Below are 18,403 nucleotides of genomic sequence, written 5' to 3'. Positions count from 1 at the left end.
AAATCCATTATATGGAAAAAATGAGCACTTGTAGGTACAGACAATAATTTTTTTGGATCTTGCAAGCTATGGTAGGATCATTTGCCTAAGGCTGGCCATAGATGAAGTTCAGCCAGTGATAAAGGAAAAAAAAAAAAAAAAAAAAAAAACAGATTGCCCATCCACGCAAGGCGAGGAGTCCTCTGTGCTGTTGTATAGTGTACAGTGGTCATCAACCCTGTCCTCAGGGCCCACTAACAGGCCAGGTTTGCAAGATAACTGAAATACATCCCAGGTGATATCATTTGCTGCTCAGTGATTGCAGTATTCTAGTCTGCATCTCCCCAAAGTAATACATAAAACCTGGCCTGTTAGTGGACCCTGAGGACAGGAGTTGAGGACCACTGGTATAGACCGTGGACTTCTTGTCTGAACACACTGATTAGCAGCTGCAGCCCATGAAAAAATTTTCAACAAGCCTGTTCAACAGAAATTGATCAATAGATTGACTTCAGTCAAGAGGGAGCAACCACACACGGGTTGAAATTCATCCAGCTTCTCCTGAACCAGCCATATTCCGATCCATGGATGACCAGCTTTTAGGTGTCCTTTTGTCCATCTCAGAAAGTCGGGAGGGATTGCTGGTCCATCGTTCAATTATTCATCTTTTTAAACTTTATTTTTTCCTACATAACATCCCAGCACTGTGCTGTCTGGCAGAGGTGTACAAATCAGAAATGAGTCTGGCCAGAATTACAAATCTTTTATGTACTTCAGTGGTATATTTCATGGTTTTAATTCTGGGAATAAAGAGCTGCTAGTATGCACCCATTTTGAGCTAATAGACACAGGCACCAGGAGCTGCAGTTAGGGATGAAAGGGTTAAGAGCCAGCATCCGCTATGAAGTGTGAGTATGTGGAAGCTGGGTCCCCCCACCCTCCTGTGTCTCCACCGCTGATTTCTAACACTGCACACCCTCCTTCTATATAGGATCCCACACAGGAGCACAGGGCTGGAAGACCACAGCAGAGACACCACCATAGGGTGATCTAGACATCATTCCTCATAGGACACCATCCCTGACATGGAGACAAAGAAAACTACACCTCCCAGCAGGCACTGTGTGCAAAAGTGGCGGTCACATGGGCTCTCTGTGGCCAATCAAAGGTGAAGCTGTGCTGTCTGCTTCCTAAGATTACAGACAGGAGGATACAGGTAGGATTGTACTTCATTTACTGAGTGTTATCTGATAACATGCTCTGCTATCACTATAGGTGCTGCATTCTAACCAGCTTACATTCTGTATACTAGAACTATTAGATTGTTTACTTACAATGCTGATAATAGAAATGCTACAGGACCTCCTAAAGTCGGGACTAGTTGACTCTTCCAAAATAAAATACGACGAGCCTCATGGATGGTATGCGTTTTTACACAACGTATATGCCTTTCAGAGGCATGACTATATATAGGGATGACCCAAGATACTCTAATATTTCGGAGATTTTACTGCACCATTCCTGGTTTTCATCTGTAATCAACTTCACAATCAACCCGTGGTTTTATATTACTTTAACCACTTCAGCACCGGAAGATTTTACCCCCTTAATGACCAGAGCACTTTTTGCGATTCGGCACTGCGTCGCTTTAACTGACAATTTCGACATTGCACCCAAACTTGATGTCCCCCCCTCCTTTTTTTTTTTTTTTTTTTTTCCCCCACAAAGCTTTCTATTGGAGGTATTTGATCACCTGCGGGTTGTATTTTTTGCGCTATAAACAAAGAATGACAATTTAAAAAAAAAAAAAAAATTGTGATTGCGACATTATGGTGGACACTTTTGACGCTATTTTGGCACCACTGTCATTTATACAGCGATCAGAGCTATAAAAAATGCACTGATTACTGTGTAAATGACACTGGCAGCAATGGCTAAGTGTGTCTTAGGGAGTGATTCTAACTGTGGGGTAGGGCTGGGGAAAAAAAAAAAAAAAATCGATTTGAATCGAGTTGAGAGGTCAAATCGATTCAAATTTTCAGCAAATCGATTTTTGTTTAGATTTTTTTTTTTTTTTTTTTTTTTTTTTTTTTTTCCCCCACCGGGACCGGCGCCGGCCCTGAGGAGCTGCGGGCAGGAGTTTTTAGGCGACGCCGTGGCTTCGGCCTAGTCCGCTGCATCCGGCCTCGCGGACTAGGCCAAAGCCGCGGCCTCGCCTAAAAACTCCTGCCTGCAGCTCCCCAGGACCGGTGCTGACACCACGCCAGTCCTGAGGAGCTGCGGGCAGGAGTTTTTAGGCAAGGCCGCGGCTTCGGCCTATTCCGCGAGGCCGGATGCAGCGGACTAGGCCAAAGCCGCGGCCGCAGCTCCTCCTCAGGACCGGCGTGGTGTCCATCAAAAAAATTTTTAAAAATAAATTCGAATCGTGAATCGAGTGGTGTGTGGGTGTGGTTTTTTTTTTTTTTTTTTGGGAGAAAATCGCCCAGCTCTACTGTGGGGGGGGGGGGGGGGGATGGGCTACCTAGGACATGACAGCGATCACTGTTCCTGATGACAGGGAGCAGTGGATCTCTGTCGTGTCACAAGGCAGAACGAGAAAATGCCTAGTTTACATCCCCCTGTTCTGCGGCTCCGTGACACGATCACCAGGACACCAGCGGACATAGAGTCCGCGGATTGCACTGTACGCGGCGGGCGCGCCCGCTAGCCCTGCCAATTAAAGGGGACCTAAAGGTACGCCCATTTGCCCACCGCTGCCATTGTGCCGACGTACATCGGCGTACGGCATTTGGCAAGTGGTTAAATATTATCCCCTAGGGTACAAATATTTGTGTATTGCGCCATAGTGGTCCATATAGCAGGATTTAAGGCTAGCTTTAGGCTGGGTTCACATATGTGTGGCCACGGTTCCCAGCGTGGGGGGTCCGATGCACCCCTGTTCACCGGTTCAGGTCAGAATTTTTGCCTGAATTCGCACCTCAACCTGACCCAAACACCCACAGGACACTTCTGCAATCTGCATCACGGCCACCCCGGACCTGTGTGAACCGGCTCCATTGAGGATAAATTAAAAGTAACTTGTGCGCTGCTACGTGTGTGAAAATGTAACCATGTGTATAAATAGGAGGTGCTGCTGCTCAACACAAAATGTGTTCCCACATGAATAACCAAAATGTCTCATAAAAATGACAATGAACTGTGCAAGCAAAATGTATTTAAAACTTAAGTCCATAAATAAAACAGTTGATAGCAGTGGTAAACTTGATGTAGTGGTTCATCAATTCTAATCTGGAAGTGCTCTCTTCTTAGTGCAAGTGTCTATTATATCCAATGGCAACAATCCAAATTAAAGTGAATATGCACACCACAGTGCCATCCACCAGTCACCCTATGCACTCACCTCACAAAAAGACCCAAAATAGGGTCCAATGGCGCCTTCCCCTTAGTGGTAAACATCCAGCAATCTGCTGTTCCTCGATCTGTCCACTGAGAGCCGGTCACACTTGCATAATCTGATCGTTAGTACAGAGCTTCCGAGAGCCAATCAGGACAGTTCATCCGATATCATTTGATCAGACATTCATGGGGAGAAAAAAATTTGTACAATTTTTAGTACAGGTGTCGTTCAAAAATGCATTACAACACATGACATCACTTCCAAATTTTTATTTTGTCGTGCGCAAATTTTTGTGACTTTAGTAAACTCATCAGATTTGATCTGAGATTAGTATGCAGATGATCATGTGTCCGATAATCTCATCGTGTGTACCGAGTATTAGGCTGCACCCACGCTATAGCGCTTTGTGACATGTGCAAAAATCGCAAATTTGTGTGCATTTACAATATGCACACAAAAAAAAGATGTTGTGCTTGTGGTACCATTTAATACCCTATTTCTGCTGCAACAAAAGGGTGGACTTTAATGCCCATGAATCGCACATATGCACCACTGGGTGGCTGATGTTTCAGTGCTGAGAGGGCGCTTACTGCATGCTCCTAGCACACAGACTGAGCTGTCAAAGATAGCTTTCAATCCCCACTAACAGTGACCTCCAATCACAGTGGGCACATGATTGCTGATTCTTCCTGCCCCCTAGGCATTCAGCGATTTTCTAAAGGGATGCCAGGGTGAACAGAAGGGGTTGATGACACCCCAAATGTGGCAAGCAGATGCACAATTTTTATGCTGAGTGCTTTAAAATAACATTGATTATCTTGTTACAAAGGCAACTGAAAATGTTGGATATATTATGCAGCAAGTGAACATGTTGTCCCTGAAGTTGATGTAAATGTTGAAAGCAGAAAAAATGGACATGTGTAAGAATTTAAGGGACTTTGAAAAGGGCCAAATTGTAAAGATGACTGGGTCAAAGCAACTCCAAAACTGCAGCTCTTGTGGGATGTTCCCAGTATTCAGTGGTCCGGGTCTACCAAAAGTGGTCCATCGAAGGAAACCCAACAACCGATGACAGGGTCATGGGCGGCCAAGGCTCATTGATGCATGTGGAAAGAAAAGGCTGGTCTGTGTAGTTTGATCCAATAGATCAGCTACTGCAGCTCAAATTGCTAAAAAAGTACATGCTTCCAATGGAAAGGTGTTAAAACACATAGAGCACACAGTTTATCTATGGGGCTGTATAGCTGCAGATTGGTCAGGGTGCCGATGCTGACCTGTGTCCACAGCCAAAAGCACCTACAATGGGCTAGTGAGAATCAGAACTGGACCACGGAGCAATGGAAGAAGATGATTGTCACTAGTCTTCCTGCTATAGAGGAATCCGGACTCTGTGGATATGTTGGCTGCATTGTTCAGCACTCGTATCTCTGTGGATATGTCGGTGGCTGCATCCCTGCAGTACCCGTGTGTCTCTGTGGATATGTCGGTGGCTGCATCCCTGCAGTACCCGTGTGTCTCTGTGGATATGTCAGTGGCTGCATCCCTGCAGTACCCGTGTGTCTCTGTGGATATGTCGGTGGCTGCATCCCTGCAGTACTCGTGTGCGTCTCTGTGGATATGTCGGTGGCTGCATCCCTGCAGTACTCGTGTGCGTCTCTGTGGATATGTCGGTGGCTGCATCCCTGCAGTACTCGTGTGCGTCTCTGTGGATATGTCGGTGGCTGCATCCCTGCAGTACTCGTGTGCGTCTCTGTGGATATGTCGGTGGCTGCATCCCTGCAGTACTTGTGTGCGTCTCTGTGGATATGTCGGTGGCTGCATCCCTGCAGTACTCGTGTGCGTCTCTGTGGATATGTCGGTGGCTGCATCCCTGCAGTACTCGTGTGCGTCTCTGTGGATATGTCGGTGGCTGCATCCCTGCAGTACTCGTGTGCGTCTCTGTGGATATGTCGGTGGCTGCATCCCTGCAGTACTCGTGTGCGTCTCTGTGGATATGTCGGTGGCTGCATCCCTGCAGTACTCGTGTGCGTCTCTGTGGATATGTCGGTGGCTGCATCCCTGCAGTACTCGTGTGCGTCTCTGTGGATATGTCTGAATAGCATCACCTTCCTGTGAAAACGTATTTCTTGAAGGCCACAAGCCAGGCTGAAAGAAAAAATCAATTTTGTAGTTTGCAGCAATAAGCTTGTTTTTAACCAGTTCCAGACTGCCCTATAGCAGATTTACTGTTACAGCATCACGTGTGTGAGTGAGAGAGATAAATGCGATTCTGCACTTCCGCCTACAGAGGGCGCACGCTCACTGCTGGTGGCCCACTTCTGCTGTTTAAATCACAACAGAAGCCAATCTGAGGGTGCCAGGCACTGGATATCCTCCGGCACCTGCTGATCATCTGTAAAATACACAGAACAGAGATCTGCCTATGTAAACAAACAAGGCAGATCTCCGTTCTGACAGGGGAAAGAGATGGATTTTGTGTCCCTGCAAAGCAGGGAATAAAATCAATCTCTTCCCTTAGTAAAAGCAGCACAACCTTTTGATCGCCCTGGATGTTTAACCCCTTCCTAGCCAGTGTCCTTAGTACAGTGACAGTGCATATTTTTAGCACTTATTAATGTATTCATATCACTGGTTCCTGCAAAGCATTCGTTAGTGTCCGATTGCTGCTATTACTAGTATAAAAAAAAAAAAAAAAAATTCCATAAATACATACTATAGCTTGTAGATGCTATAACGTTTGCATAAACCAATTTTTTTTTTTTTTTTACTAGTAATGGCGGCGAACAGCGACTTATAGCGGAACTGCGACATTGCAGCGGACAAATTGGACACTAAGGCTATTTTCACACTGGGACCGCGTTAGCAGTAGCGCGCTGCTAGTTTTAGTGGTGCTTTTCCGCCACTAGCGGGATGCTTTTAACCACCGCCAGTGGCTGAAGAAAGGGTTCAAACCGTCCGTGTTGCGGCGCTTCCGAAGTGCTGCCCATGCATTCTAATGGGTAGGAGAGCTGTATACACCGCTCCCAAACTGCCCCAAAGATGCTGCTTGCAGGACTTTTTCTAACCTCTCGCAAGCGCACCGCCCCGCCCCAGTGTGAAAACACTCAGGCTTTCACACTGAGGTGGCATGGGAGGCTGTTTTCAGGTGCTTTTTTAGTGCAAGAACGCCTGAAAACCACCTTTAGTGAGAAAGTAGCCTAAGTGACACCAATACAGTGACCAGTGCTACAAAATATGCACTGTCACTGCACTAATGACATTGACAGGGAAGGGGTTAATATCCGGGGCGATCAAAGAGTTAAACGTGTTCCTAGGGAGTGATTACTGACTATGGGGGATGTGAGTTTACTATGAGAAGGCAGAGATAGTATGCGGTTAACAGATTTATGACGTATAGGCTGGAGGTGGCCCAAAACACACTTTAAGTACTAGCCCAACCTGCTGCATATTTCATGTCACTGTCAACACAGTAGGGTAACTTTGTGATTGAGAAATAGCTTTTTATTAACCTTTGATGAGGGTGTGCATATATTATTTTTTTAATATTTTTTTTTATTTTTTTGGGTGCAAATATTTTTACCGATCACATTACTGGGTGTTCATGCTGGAACACTGGCACAGGAGGTGGCTGCATATGCACTTTAGGCACTAGCTTGTCCTGCTGTGTCATGTTGAAGGATGCTGCCATGTGAATCTGTGACTTAAAGGAGTTGTAAAGGCAGAAGGTTTGTGTGGCAGCAACCCCCCCAATTACCTACCCGAGCCCCTTCTCTCTCCAGCAATGTCCACGATCCCCTCAGCCATCCAGGACACTCCTCCTGATTGGCTGACACAGGGCAGTGGCGCCATTGGCTCCAGTGGCTGTCAAAGTCAGTCATCTGATCGGGAGAAAGGGGGCGGGGCCAGGTCAGGGCTCCATGTCTGAATGGATGCACGGAGCTTTGACTCAGTTTGGGTGCCCCCTGTAGCGAGCTGCTGGCTGAGGGCCACTCGAAAGGAGGGAGGGGCTAGGAGCAGCGAAGAGGAACCCAAGAAGAGGAGGATCCAGGCTGCTCTGTGCAAAACCAACTGCACAGAGGAGCGAAGTATAACGTGTGTGTGTGTGTGTATATGTATATGTGTATATATATATATATATATATATATATATATATATATATATATATATATATATATATATATATATATATATATATATATATATATATATATATATATATATATATATATATATATATATATATATATATTCATTTATTTTTTTTTTTTAAGAAGACTTTACAATCGCTTCAAAGCAGACCTTTTAGTAATTTTTTTCAACTTTCTATCTATTAAATGTTCTGCCCTTGTTGTTTTAACTTTGGATAGTAAAACACTTTTTTTTATGCCAGTAAATACATTATACCGCCCACTTCCTGTTTCTTGTCTGGTAAAAAGCAGAGGCTTATGACATCATGCACAGCTCTTTCTCGTGAGCGTTAGCCAGGAAGGTAGGAGGGGGGGGGGAGTCATAAGAGGGCCAGTGAGAGCTGCAGAGCTGGAGGTGTGCCTCTGTGTGTATCCAGGAAGTGAACAGGTAGCAGCTTCAACTGCCCACAGCTAAAATGGTTGCAGCCAGACTCAGTGGAGGGAGATTTCTGCAGCATATTTGGTAAGTACAGATTCACAGTATATATAAAATAATAAGCAAAGTTGTTGAAGGGAAGCTTCAGAATGGCAAAGATGTTTTTATTACAAATTATGTGAGCAGACTTCAGTTCCTCTTAACAAAGTAGTTTTTCAAGGCCACAACGTAAGAGGGAGAAAAGAGGCAGGTTTTATTGTGAAATATAATTTAGAGTGCATTATTTGACAAAAGTCAGAATTATTGTAGGAGCAGTTTAAATAGGACGCATTTAAAAAGGGATGCACAGCATGCAGCTTTTCATCCCAAAACAACATCTATAGGTATGTGTATATACACATCATAGAAAATAAAGGAGACTATTGTACAGACTACACAAATAGAATTTTAAGCGTTTGAGCATGCTGCCTTTTAAAAAGACACAACATGTGTAGCTGTTCAGTCCACATATACACAACAGAGTGAAGGAATATTGTACATACTGCCATATAGACCCAGTCTGTCCAAACCGTATCGTCACCAGCTGACTTGGCACCGTCCAAAGGCAGCTAAGAAGTTGAATCCAACATAACTTCAGTACAGATGATTTTTCCAGTCTTCTGAAGTTCAAAAACTTCCTTCTGCAAGGACTTACACTGACTGAGGAGGAATATGAAAGAAACAGGGAGACTCCAGCTAGGAATATACCAACTAGCACCAAACAAGAAGGTAGAAACAGGGGGCTGTACCAAATCACAAACAAACAAGATGTAGTGGCCCTATCTACCACTAGATGTCAGCATGCATCAGATTAATAATAAGATATTCAATAGTTCATAATTCAATGCAATGACAGAAAAATACTTATGGGGTGGGGGGGGCAGAAAATCTAAAAATCTACCATTTCGGTCTTATAGGCTAAAACACGTTCACCATTTAGCTTTAGAGCACAACAAAACAAGCTGTGTTTTTTTTTTTTTTTTTTCTTTTTTTTTTTTTTTTTCCAAGTTTTGGTTTTTGTGACTATTTTTGTCATTAGAATAGAGGTAATATGCTAAAGACAGCATAGGTATTGTTTCTACCACATCCTGTAGACCTCCTTTCTAAACCACATCCCCATTTTTGCTTTGGAAGAGCAAAATGCATTAAAAATTACATTTGTCAGATTACAATATAAGTAATATGCTATATACAGAACACATAATATTTTTACATTTTTATTTCAGACCTTATTGGCTTAAACCACACCTCTATCTTTGGAGGTTAACAAAATGAAATGTATATTTTTCAGATTACAGTTGAAGTAATATGCGACACAACATAAAAATATTTTTAAAATTTTATTTAGACCTCATTGTTTTAGAGCAGGAGTTTGAGGCCGGGTTCACACCTATGCGAATTAGATGCGGTTTTCCCCACATCTAATTCGCATAGCAGGAGAATGTGTCTGGCTCCCTATGGAGCCAATTCACATATCTCCGTTGCGGCTGTGGAGCGCACTGCACAGAAACGCTGTGCGTCTTTGGCTCCGTTTCAGGGCTGAATTCAGGCATAAATAGGCCCTGATTCGCCCCTGAAACGGGGAACAGGGACTCACAGCGCTCCTGTGAGATCCGCAGCGGGTTACAGTGTGAACCCGGCCTTAAACTCCATTTCATTTTGGGCTTCATCTGCATTATGGTTGCCCTCAAGGGGCCGGTTATGTCTGTAATGCCATGTACACATGGGCGGACTTTTCGACCAGACTGGTCCGACGGAACGAATCCGTCGCACAATCCGACTGTGTGTGGGCTTCATTGGACCTTCAGCTGACTTTTTCTGTCGCAAATCAGACGGACTTTAGATTTGGAACATGTATCAAATCTTTCCGACGGACTCGAGTCCGGTCAGAAAATCCGTTCGTCTGTATGCTAGTCCGACGGACAAAAAAGGACGCAAGGGCAGCTATTGTCTACTGGCTATGAACTTCCTTATTCTAGTCCCTTGGTACGTCATCACGTTCAAACCAACAGACTTTCGAACGGACTTTAGGCCGTTCGTTTGTGGGCAAGTCCGGTCGTTGGAAAGTCCATCGTAACTCCGTCAAAAGACCGTCAGACCTTTGATGCTGAAAAGTCCGCTCGTGCGTACGTGGTATAAGACTATATAAATGTATCTACTTTTATCAACACCGTAGATTACTACATACTCAAAACACAGTAAACACAATTGAAACCACAGGAACTCTCAGTGTAGTTCTCATGAATGTAGACAAAAAAAGATTATAAATATCGTTGCGCTACTAGAAAGAGGTCATATACTAAAAAGAGGTCATGAAAACAAGATAGCAGCCAGCATCACCAGTGTAGTAACCGTGCAGAAATGTAAACAATAAATAAATGCAGCGCTAAGTGAAGTGAAAACAAAGGGGTGAATTACCACCATAAATACTAAAATATAGATAGATAGATAGATAGATAGATAAATTTATTATCTCATGACCATTGGAATCCATCACCAGCACCTCCCAGCAAGCACTCCCAGGATCGATAGATCCATAAGCCTGAATGACACCCCGCCGTATGGTGAGCGTGTCCACCACTTCTGGTAAGCGCATTTACCCCTTCCATTTACGTGTGGACCCTGAATACATTAAGACCTTTTACTTGATTTAAGAACTCTATTCACATATGTTTTCACTTCAAATATCACATTGCCTTGATTGATGAACTTTTATTGCACTATGTACATTGCTCCCAGCAACTGGAGATTGTTTTTTCATTTTATTTATTGTGGCTTGTAATCATCATTATGTGAAACATTGGTTACAACACACATCATATACATATATATATATATATATATATATATATATATATATATATATATATATATATATATATATATATATATATATAAATATATAAATTTAGGGTGGTAATTCACCCCTTTGTTTTCACTTCACTTAGCGCTGCATTTATTGTTTATAGTTCTCATGAATGTTTTGGTACACCAATAACACAAACCTTGAGCAAATATCAAATTATACTATATCAAGGAAAGTATTTATTGAGCTTTCTTGTTGTGTGGTGGTTTTTTTTTTTTTTTTTTTTTTTTTTTTTTTTTTTTTTTTTTTTGTGATAGTCTGGTTGTGGTGTTGTGTTGGGTCCATGTGGTTGCGGTGTGCCATTTGTGGTGCTATGTGTTAGTTTTGTTGTTGTGTTCCCAACATTCTGCAGAGCGTGTCGGTCTGTTGTAGACTTTTTGCTGGGCGTATTGTTTCACCCTGATGGGTGTTTCTTTGTACCCAGTTTGGTATTGATTATGTCATATGTGATGTCACCGGGGTACCAGAAGTGACAAATCCAGCAGCAGGGGCAATGGAGCTTGAAGAGGGGATGCAGCAGAAGGAAGGAGTTGAGCATCCTGTTGGCATACACATGCAGAACTGGTTTATGACAGTCTCAGTCCTATGAAAATTAACTTAAATCTTGAAGCTGACCTGATCTGAGAAACACATAGACTTGTAGCGTGTCTCGTATTATGGTGGTGATAGGCTCATGTATTTTTAAAGTTGCCCCTTGGAACATGTCCTATGTACTAGTGTGTGTGTGTGTGTGTGCGCGTGTGTGTTTGTTTTTTGCGGGGGGGGGGTTATGTTTTAAAAAGTTTTATTGAGGTAATAAAGGAAAATACAAAGCAAAATGAGTGCATTGAAGGGAGAGGTGTTCTCCCATTGCTTTACAAACATATAGAGCAGTACACTGACATCTTGCAAGTTGCAACATGGATATACCATATGTAATAAAGTGTACATACATACTAGAACAAATATGGTACCTCAACACCAATCACCAGAGAGGGGCGGCGTTAAAGTTAAAAGGGGGGGGGGGGGGGTAGGGAGAAGGGGAGGAAAAAAAGTTAAGAGTTGGAGAGGATAATAGTTTCCAGCATTAATATATGGGGGAAATATGGTAAAGGTATATTTTTGAGCAAGAAAACACAATAGGTTCGCATCAGGCTCTATTTGGCCTTGTTATAGAAAGGATGTTCCTGTAAGCCGGTCCAATGCTTCTGGTATGAGCTATCCAGCAGATGAGTTTTGGCAAGTAGAAATTCCATACGGCAGTGGTCATTAATGGTGGAGATGGAAAGAGGAAAAAGGTGGTGGTTGTGGATCCTTCCATGCACGTGCTAGGGTTACATGCACTGCTATCAGGATATGTGTTATGGCAGGAAGGAATGCCATAGGCCAGGGGAATGGGGTCTAGAGAGAGACATTTGCAGAGTAAACTCTTGTGAAGTATGAGTAATGTCAGCAATTAAAGTGTCATGTCTCCTCACATTCCGGCACCCACAGAGGCTTTGGGATATGCAAATACTCCCAAACCAGGTCATTCTCACCGGAGTTCTCCACAATGTCCATGGTCTCGGGAGGGGCATAAGGATAATCCAGACCCCACTCCAGAGCAACTCTGCGCTGTACTTCCTGCTAGAATCGAGAAAACCTGGGCAGTTCTCTTGGCTTTCCTTTTCGAGGCAGGACACAAGCATCAGGGGGCCCACTGCCTGTATCCAGCTGCTCTGGTCTGGGTGGTGGAAGGTCTGTTGTAGAAAAGTTGTCTGAATATTAACAGTACTTTTTCACAACTAATGCGTATACATAGCCTATGTGAACAGACAGCAGAAGGGCAGAGGAATGGCTTTTAGCTGTGCCAGACCTTTCCCCTCTGTCCCGCAACACACATGCCGGGTCCAATGAGAGCATTAAAGAACAATCTCTTCCTGTTTTGGCAAGATGCAGATGAAATCACAGAGACTGCTAGTTCAAAGGTGCTGTATCCTGTAGAACTACAATTAACAGTGGGGTGAATGGAGACAGTGAGGTCCGTGTGTGGGGTTTTTTTTTGTTTGTTTTTATACAGTGTCTATGTGCATGAATTGCTTTATCCTTTGATACCATAGGCGACAGGGATTGAATAGAGACAATGGTGTCTGTATACAGTGTCTATTACAAAAGTATGGGCTGATGCCCTTTCACCAATCCTGCAATGAAAGATGATTATGATTACGACTTGGCAAGCTCTCCCTCAGGAACCTGGCTCAAGGGATGGCGTCCGGCCTCCACAGCACCGTGCTACAACTTGCACAAATCTGATGCAAATGCAGGACAGATGGAACAGGGGCAGCCTCAAGGCTGCTGCCAGACAGGGAAGGGGATGCTGTCCACAGGTATCCCTCTGAATCTCTGCAGGGTGGTTCTGCTTTTGCAGGCCGCGACTCGGCTGCAACACTCAATCACGGAATCTCTGCTCACAGATCCAGGCCGGGGTCTGATGAGAGCGAGCTAGGCCGCAATCGTACCCTTTTATTAACTCTCCCAGCATTCTGTTCTTAGCGATCTGGTAGTTTTGTAGTTTCTCAAAATTCAGCTAGAGGGCAAATCCAATCAATCTAAACTACATGTTCCGAGATGCTTAGCTCTGCCTAATCTCTTCATTCTAGATAAGACCGCTTAGAGTCTGAACTCAAAACTAGAGGGGAACAACTCTCAAACAGTGAGGTTACACAATGTCTCCTGATTGCAGGCACAGATATCCAGCTCCTGGCTACATCCAGGCAGGGATACTTAACAACAACTGTTAGAAGAAAAATGGATTAAACAACATAAATCACAATTTAAATTCAGTAAGTTTTGGCACACTTCTGGGTTCTGCTGAAACCACACATATATACTTTCAGTTCATAATCCGTTTTCTGACAGGCCAGGGCAATAGCCATGTCCCACCCATGGCTATCAGAGGTCACATCAGGGTCACCCCCCTACCCAATTAACGGTAGCGGAGTTAGGCATGGGAACTTGCCTTTGAATGGTGAAAATCAGTTTATCAGAGTTCTCTCCTAAAGTATAGTAGGTGAGTCAGCTCGGGGAATGTATATTTCTCCTTAGTCTGATAGGAACCTTTTCAGGACTTTTCATATTAGTGAGATCATGAGATTCTGATAAAAGGTCTAGACACGGGGTTGTAGGACCAGACTTTAGAATGGAAAGGCCAGCTTCTTCAACAGGATCAGAGTTGAGCACATTACTTCCCCCTTTTTTTTTTTTTTTTTTTTTTTTTTTTTTTTTTTTCTTCTCCGCCCAACAATAACTCCTTCTCTGTGTGACACTTGGGCTCAGGCACAAGTAGATCTTCATGAGCAAAACTAATCCAGTCTTCTACACCCTGCTCCAAAACCAGACTGGTACTCTCAATTTTGACAGTGTCCATTCTCCTGGGTGGTGATAAGAGATCCACCTCCCAGATTGGGTGATTTTTCCACTTCTATTAGCAGTCTTCTTCTTTACTCCACCCATTCAGTTTCTGTATCACCTTCGGTAGTTGAAGGCCTCAACCAGTAGGGCACTATTTCCTCATCCTCACTCTCTTCCTCCTCTTGTACCACAGGGCAAGTGGGGAGTCATCGACGAGAACGAGTCCTAGTTTGGGTTGGTTCGAATGAGGGCAGAGAAGAAGTCTGACGCACCAGGACAGCATCAGACAGTGGAAGAAAATGGTTACGTTGCCACATCTTTAGAAGCCCTGGCTATCCTTTAGATTTAATTTGATAATCTGGCAACCAAGGAAGCTATTTGTAGATGACATGCTTTTCAGGCACACCCAAATTCTTTAACAGCACCCAATCTCCTGGCTGTAGATCCTGCACTCTCACCTTCATATCAAAATTCCTTTTATTTCTCAGCTCTCTGGTGGTAGTATGTTCCATGGCTTTCTGATGGGCTTGCTTCAAATTCTTACGCAGCCATTCCATATATCCCCTGTGGGAACGCAGTGAAGTGTTGTCCACAGATGTTCCAAAGGCGAAGTCAATCGGGAGACGGGCCACTCTTCCAAACATAAGTCTATATGATGAATATCCAGTGGCATCACTCGCAATACAATTGTACGCATGGACGACTGCAGCGATATGAATTCCCCAGTGTTTTTTCTCATTGGGCTAAGTTGCCAGCATGTTCAATAGAGTTCTGTTAAGGGTGTTAGGGTGGTATGGCGTGGTTCTTGACTTCTTTATGCCCAGCAACTTGCACAATTGGTGTATTAGTCGACTTTAGAAATCCCGCCCTTGAGCAGAATGAATTCTGACTGGCAGCCTGTAAAAATAAACAAAGATTCTTTCCACTGTGATGGCCTGTTGATCTTTAGGCCTGGGCTTCCCAGTTGAAATGGTCAGTCACCACTAGAATATTACTTCTTCTACCTGGTATCCGGTTCCAGGCACAGGAACTCAATACACACCAACTCCATGGGTCCCTGACTTTGTAAATGTCCCATGGAAGCAGCTCGTACAGGTAAAGTCTTTCAATGAATGCACGGTAAACAGGATGACAATAGCTTTCTATCTCCCTTCTCATGTTGGGCCAATAGAATCTGTCTCTGACTAAACGAAAAGTCCCTTCTGTGCCTAAATGCCCATGTTCATCATGCAGGGCTACCAACACTCATGTACAATGTTTTTCAGGAAGGAATAATTGCCATTTCTCCTCCAACTCCTGAGTAGGGCCCCTTCTATACAACAAGCTGTCTCTGCGTTGCAACCTATTCCACTCTCTGTGTATGATTTTATCAAAGCTTCAGTGGCCAGGTGGCATTGGGGATCCTGGTTCTGGTCCATCTTCAAATCTCTTTGACAGCTGACTCAGTTCACACTAACACTCCAGAAGGAGGAACTCCTATGGACTTGGTTTTTACGGCCCCCTTCAGCCACTGGGTCATGCCTCTACACAAAGTTTGCATACCTTCTATAGTCACAAAAGTCCATTCGGCTAGCTCTTCTGCTTGCCAATGAGGCCTACAAGATAGTGCGTCTGCATCTCTATTTCCAGGCCAATACGTAGTATCCAGTTTGGCAGAGGTCAGAACGGTAGGTCAACGGATTATTGTCTGTCTTTACTACTAATTTGGCTCCATATAAATAATCCTTTCATTTGTCTACTACCGCCCATTTCAGGGCCAAGAACTCTAGTTTGTGAACAGGGTAATTCTTCTCATATCTTCTCACATCTGCCACAGGCCTGAGCCCGCCATCTTGTTTTTGATAGAGGAGGACTCCTTCCCCATCCGTCTCGTCTAGCATCCACATGGAGATCATAGGGCCAGGCCGGATCTGCGTAGGCCAGCACCGGGGCTTCAGTAAGACTCCTCTTCAGACACCAATAAGCCTCCTCATATTGGTGAGTAGGGATGAGCCGAACAACCCCCCCCCCCCCCCCCCCGGTTCAGTTCACAGCAGAACATGCAAACAAGCAAAAAATTTGTGCGAACTCCGTTAAAGTCTATGGGACATGAGCGTGAAAAATCAAAAGTGCTAAATTTAAAGACTTTTATATGCAAGTTATTGCCTTTTAAAGTGTTTGGGGACCCGGGTCCTGCCCCAGGGGACATGTATCAATGCAAAACAAAAGTTTTAAAAACAGCATTTTTTTCCTCGGGAGCAGTGATTTTTTAATAATGCCTAAAGGGAAACAATAAAAATGAAATATTCCTTTTAAATATCATGCCTGGGGGGTGTCCTTAGTATGCCTGTAAAGTAGCACAATCTTCCCATGTTTAGAACAATGCCACAACAAAATTACATTTCTAAAGGAAAAAAAATGTAATTTAAAACTACTCGCAGCTGTAATGTATTGTCAGGTCCCAGCAATATAGATGAAAATCATTGAAAGAAACGGCATTGGTCTCCCCCCCCCCCCCCCAGTCCATTACCTGGGTCTGCTATGGATATTAAGGGGAACCCGCACACAAATTAAAAAAAAAAAAATGGTGTGGGGGTTCCCCAGGCACTATATACTCTGAACAGCAGTGTGTGTGTATGATATAAAAATAAGCGTGGCGCTAAAAGATGTACGTTATTGGGCAAAGCCAGACAGAATAGTATCTGAAAGGCGATATGCGCAACAAAATATATTAATGAGAATAGATCGTGTAGGAACTGTTAGTTGACACTAGCAGAAATAAACAATCTAAGCCAAAAGGTATATAAGTGAGCCATATAGGTGGATCATATATATATCAACTATTAAGTGACACCTGAAGTGAAAAAGAGGCACAACACTGTATGTGAGTATATAGAGAAAGGAATAAAAAGAAATGCAAATCCCAACCTTAGGGAGAAGCAGTTCTATACATATGGACCTAAAATGATGTGAGGATTTAGAACGTCACAAAATTGTGTTACACATAAGTAAGAATAATCGTGTAGTGAAGAAATGGGCTGAAAATGAAATAGACATAAAAATAGTGACATAAAAATGTAAACTGCTAATGAGACTAAAAGTCCATCCAGAACTCATGAATTAATATAAATAATATCTCAAAGTCCACATAATGCAATTTGGAACGATCAACAGCCGCCGGAATTAGTGAAGGAGGACCATTAAATCCAAGATTGGCATCCACAAAATACGGTATCAAACATCTGTATGAAAGGGGTAGGTATAAATACCCTTACCAGAAATGGTGGACTCCCAGCCAACGACTTGGGAGTCGAACAGGCTTGTAATGGAGCAGGGGGAGTAGCTCCTGGTTCCCTACAGCTGAAGATGATGGAGGAATGGCAACACTCACCGACTCTACCACCCCAATCTCACTGACCAGTAGCATTGGAGATGTCAGTGGTGGGTGCTCATTGCAGATTCAGCTTCATGGACGGGATGTCAGTCCTCCTCTGCCACCAGATCCAGCAACGTCTCCTCTCTACGTCCCAGCCATTTGGAGGACTTTGAGATATTATTTATATTAATTCATGAGTTCTGGATGGACTTTTAGTCTCATTAGCAGTTTACATTTTTATGTCACTATTTTTATGTCTATTTCATTTTCAGCCCATTTCTTCACTACACGATTATTCTTACTTATGTGTAACACAATTTTGTGACGTTCTAAATCCTCACATCATTTTAGGTCCATATGTATAGAACTGCTTCTCCCTAAGGTTGGGATTTGCATTTCTTTTTATTCCTTTCTCTATATACTCACATACAGTGTTGTGCCTCTTTTTCACTTCAGGTGTCACTTAATAGTTGATAGATAGATATATATATATATATATATATATATCTATCTATCTATGATCCACCTATATGGCTCACTTATATACCTTTTGGCTTAGATTGTTTATTTCTGCTAGTGTCAACTAACAGTTCCTACACGATCTATTCTCATTAATATATTTTGTTGCGCATATCGCCTTTCAGATACTATTCTGTCTGGCTTTGCCCAATAACGTACATCTTTTAGCGCCACACTTATTTTTATATCTTTTTTTGCAATTTGTCTGATTGTGGTGTTGGCTGCTTTGCCCTCTGGTTGGCGCACTATTATCCTTGATTTTTTGTGTGTATGATATGTATGAGATATATATCTATCTCCTCTCTATCTCCTCTA

General features: G+C 43.3%; 1 protein-coding gene across 4 annotated transcripts in view; it reads left to right on the top strand.

The window, feature by feature from the left end:
- The first annotated feature begins 926 nt into the window (after positions 1-926).
- Positions 927-18,403, top strand: part of LOC141114499 (uncharacterized) — a 121,727-nt gene continuing 104,250 nt past the window's right edge. Inside the window, exon 1 of one of the 4 annotated variants that reach the window (XM_073608213.1) lies at positions 927-1,195. The gene's annotated coding sequence lies outside the window, so the exon portion shown is untranslated. The remainder of the gene's footprint in view (positions 1,196-18,403) is intronic. The other 3 variants (XM_073608211.1, XM_073608215.1, XM_073608214.1) reach the window with 3 other exon arrangements.

This window comes from Aquarana catesbeiana, linkage group LG12, assembly GCF_042186555.1.
Source record: "Aquarana catesbeiana isolate 2022-GZ linkage group LG12, ASM4218655v1, whole genome shotgun sequence".
Taxonomy (NCBI): Eukaryota; Metazoa; Chordata; class Amphibia; order Anura; family Ranidae; genus Aquarana; species Aquarana catesbeiana.
Note: the sequence above shows the minus strand (reverse complement) of the source record. Positions and strands in the feature narration are given on the sequence as shown.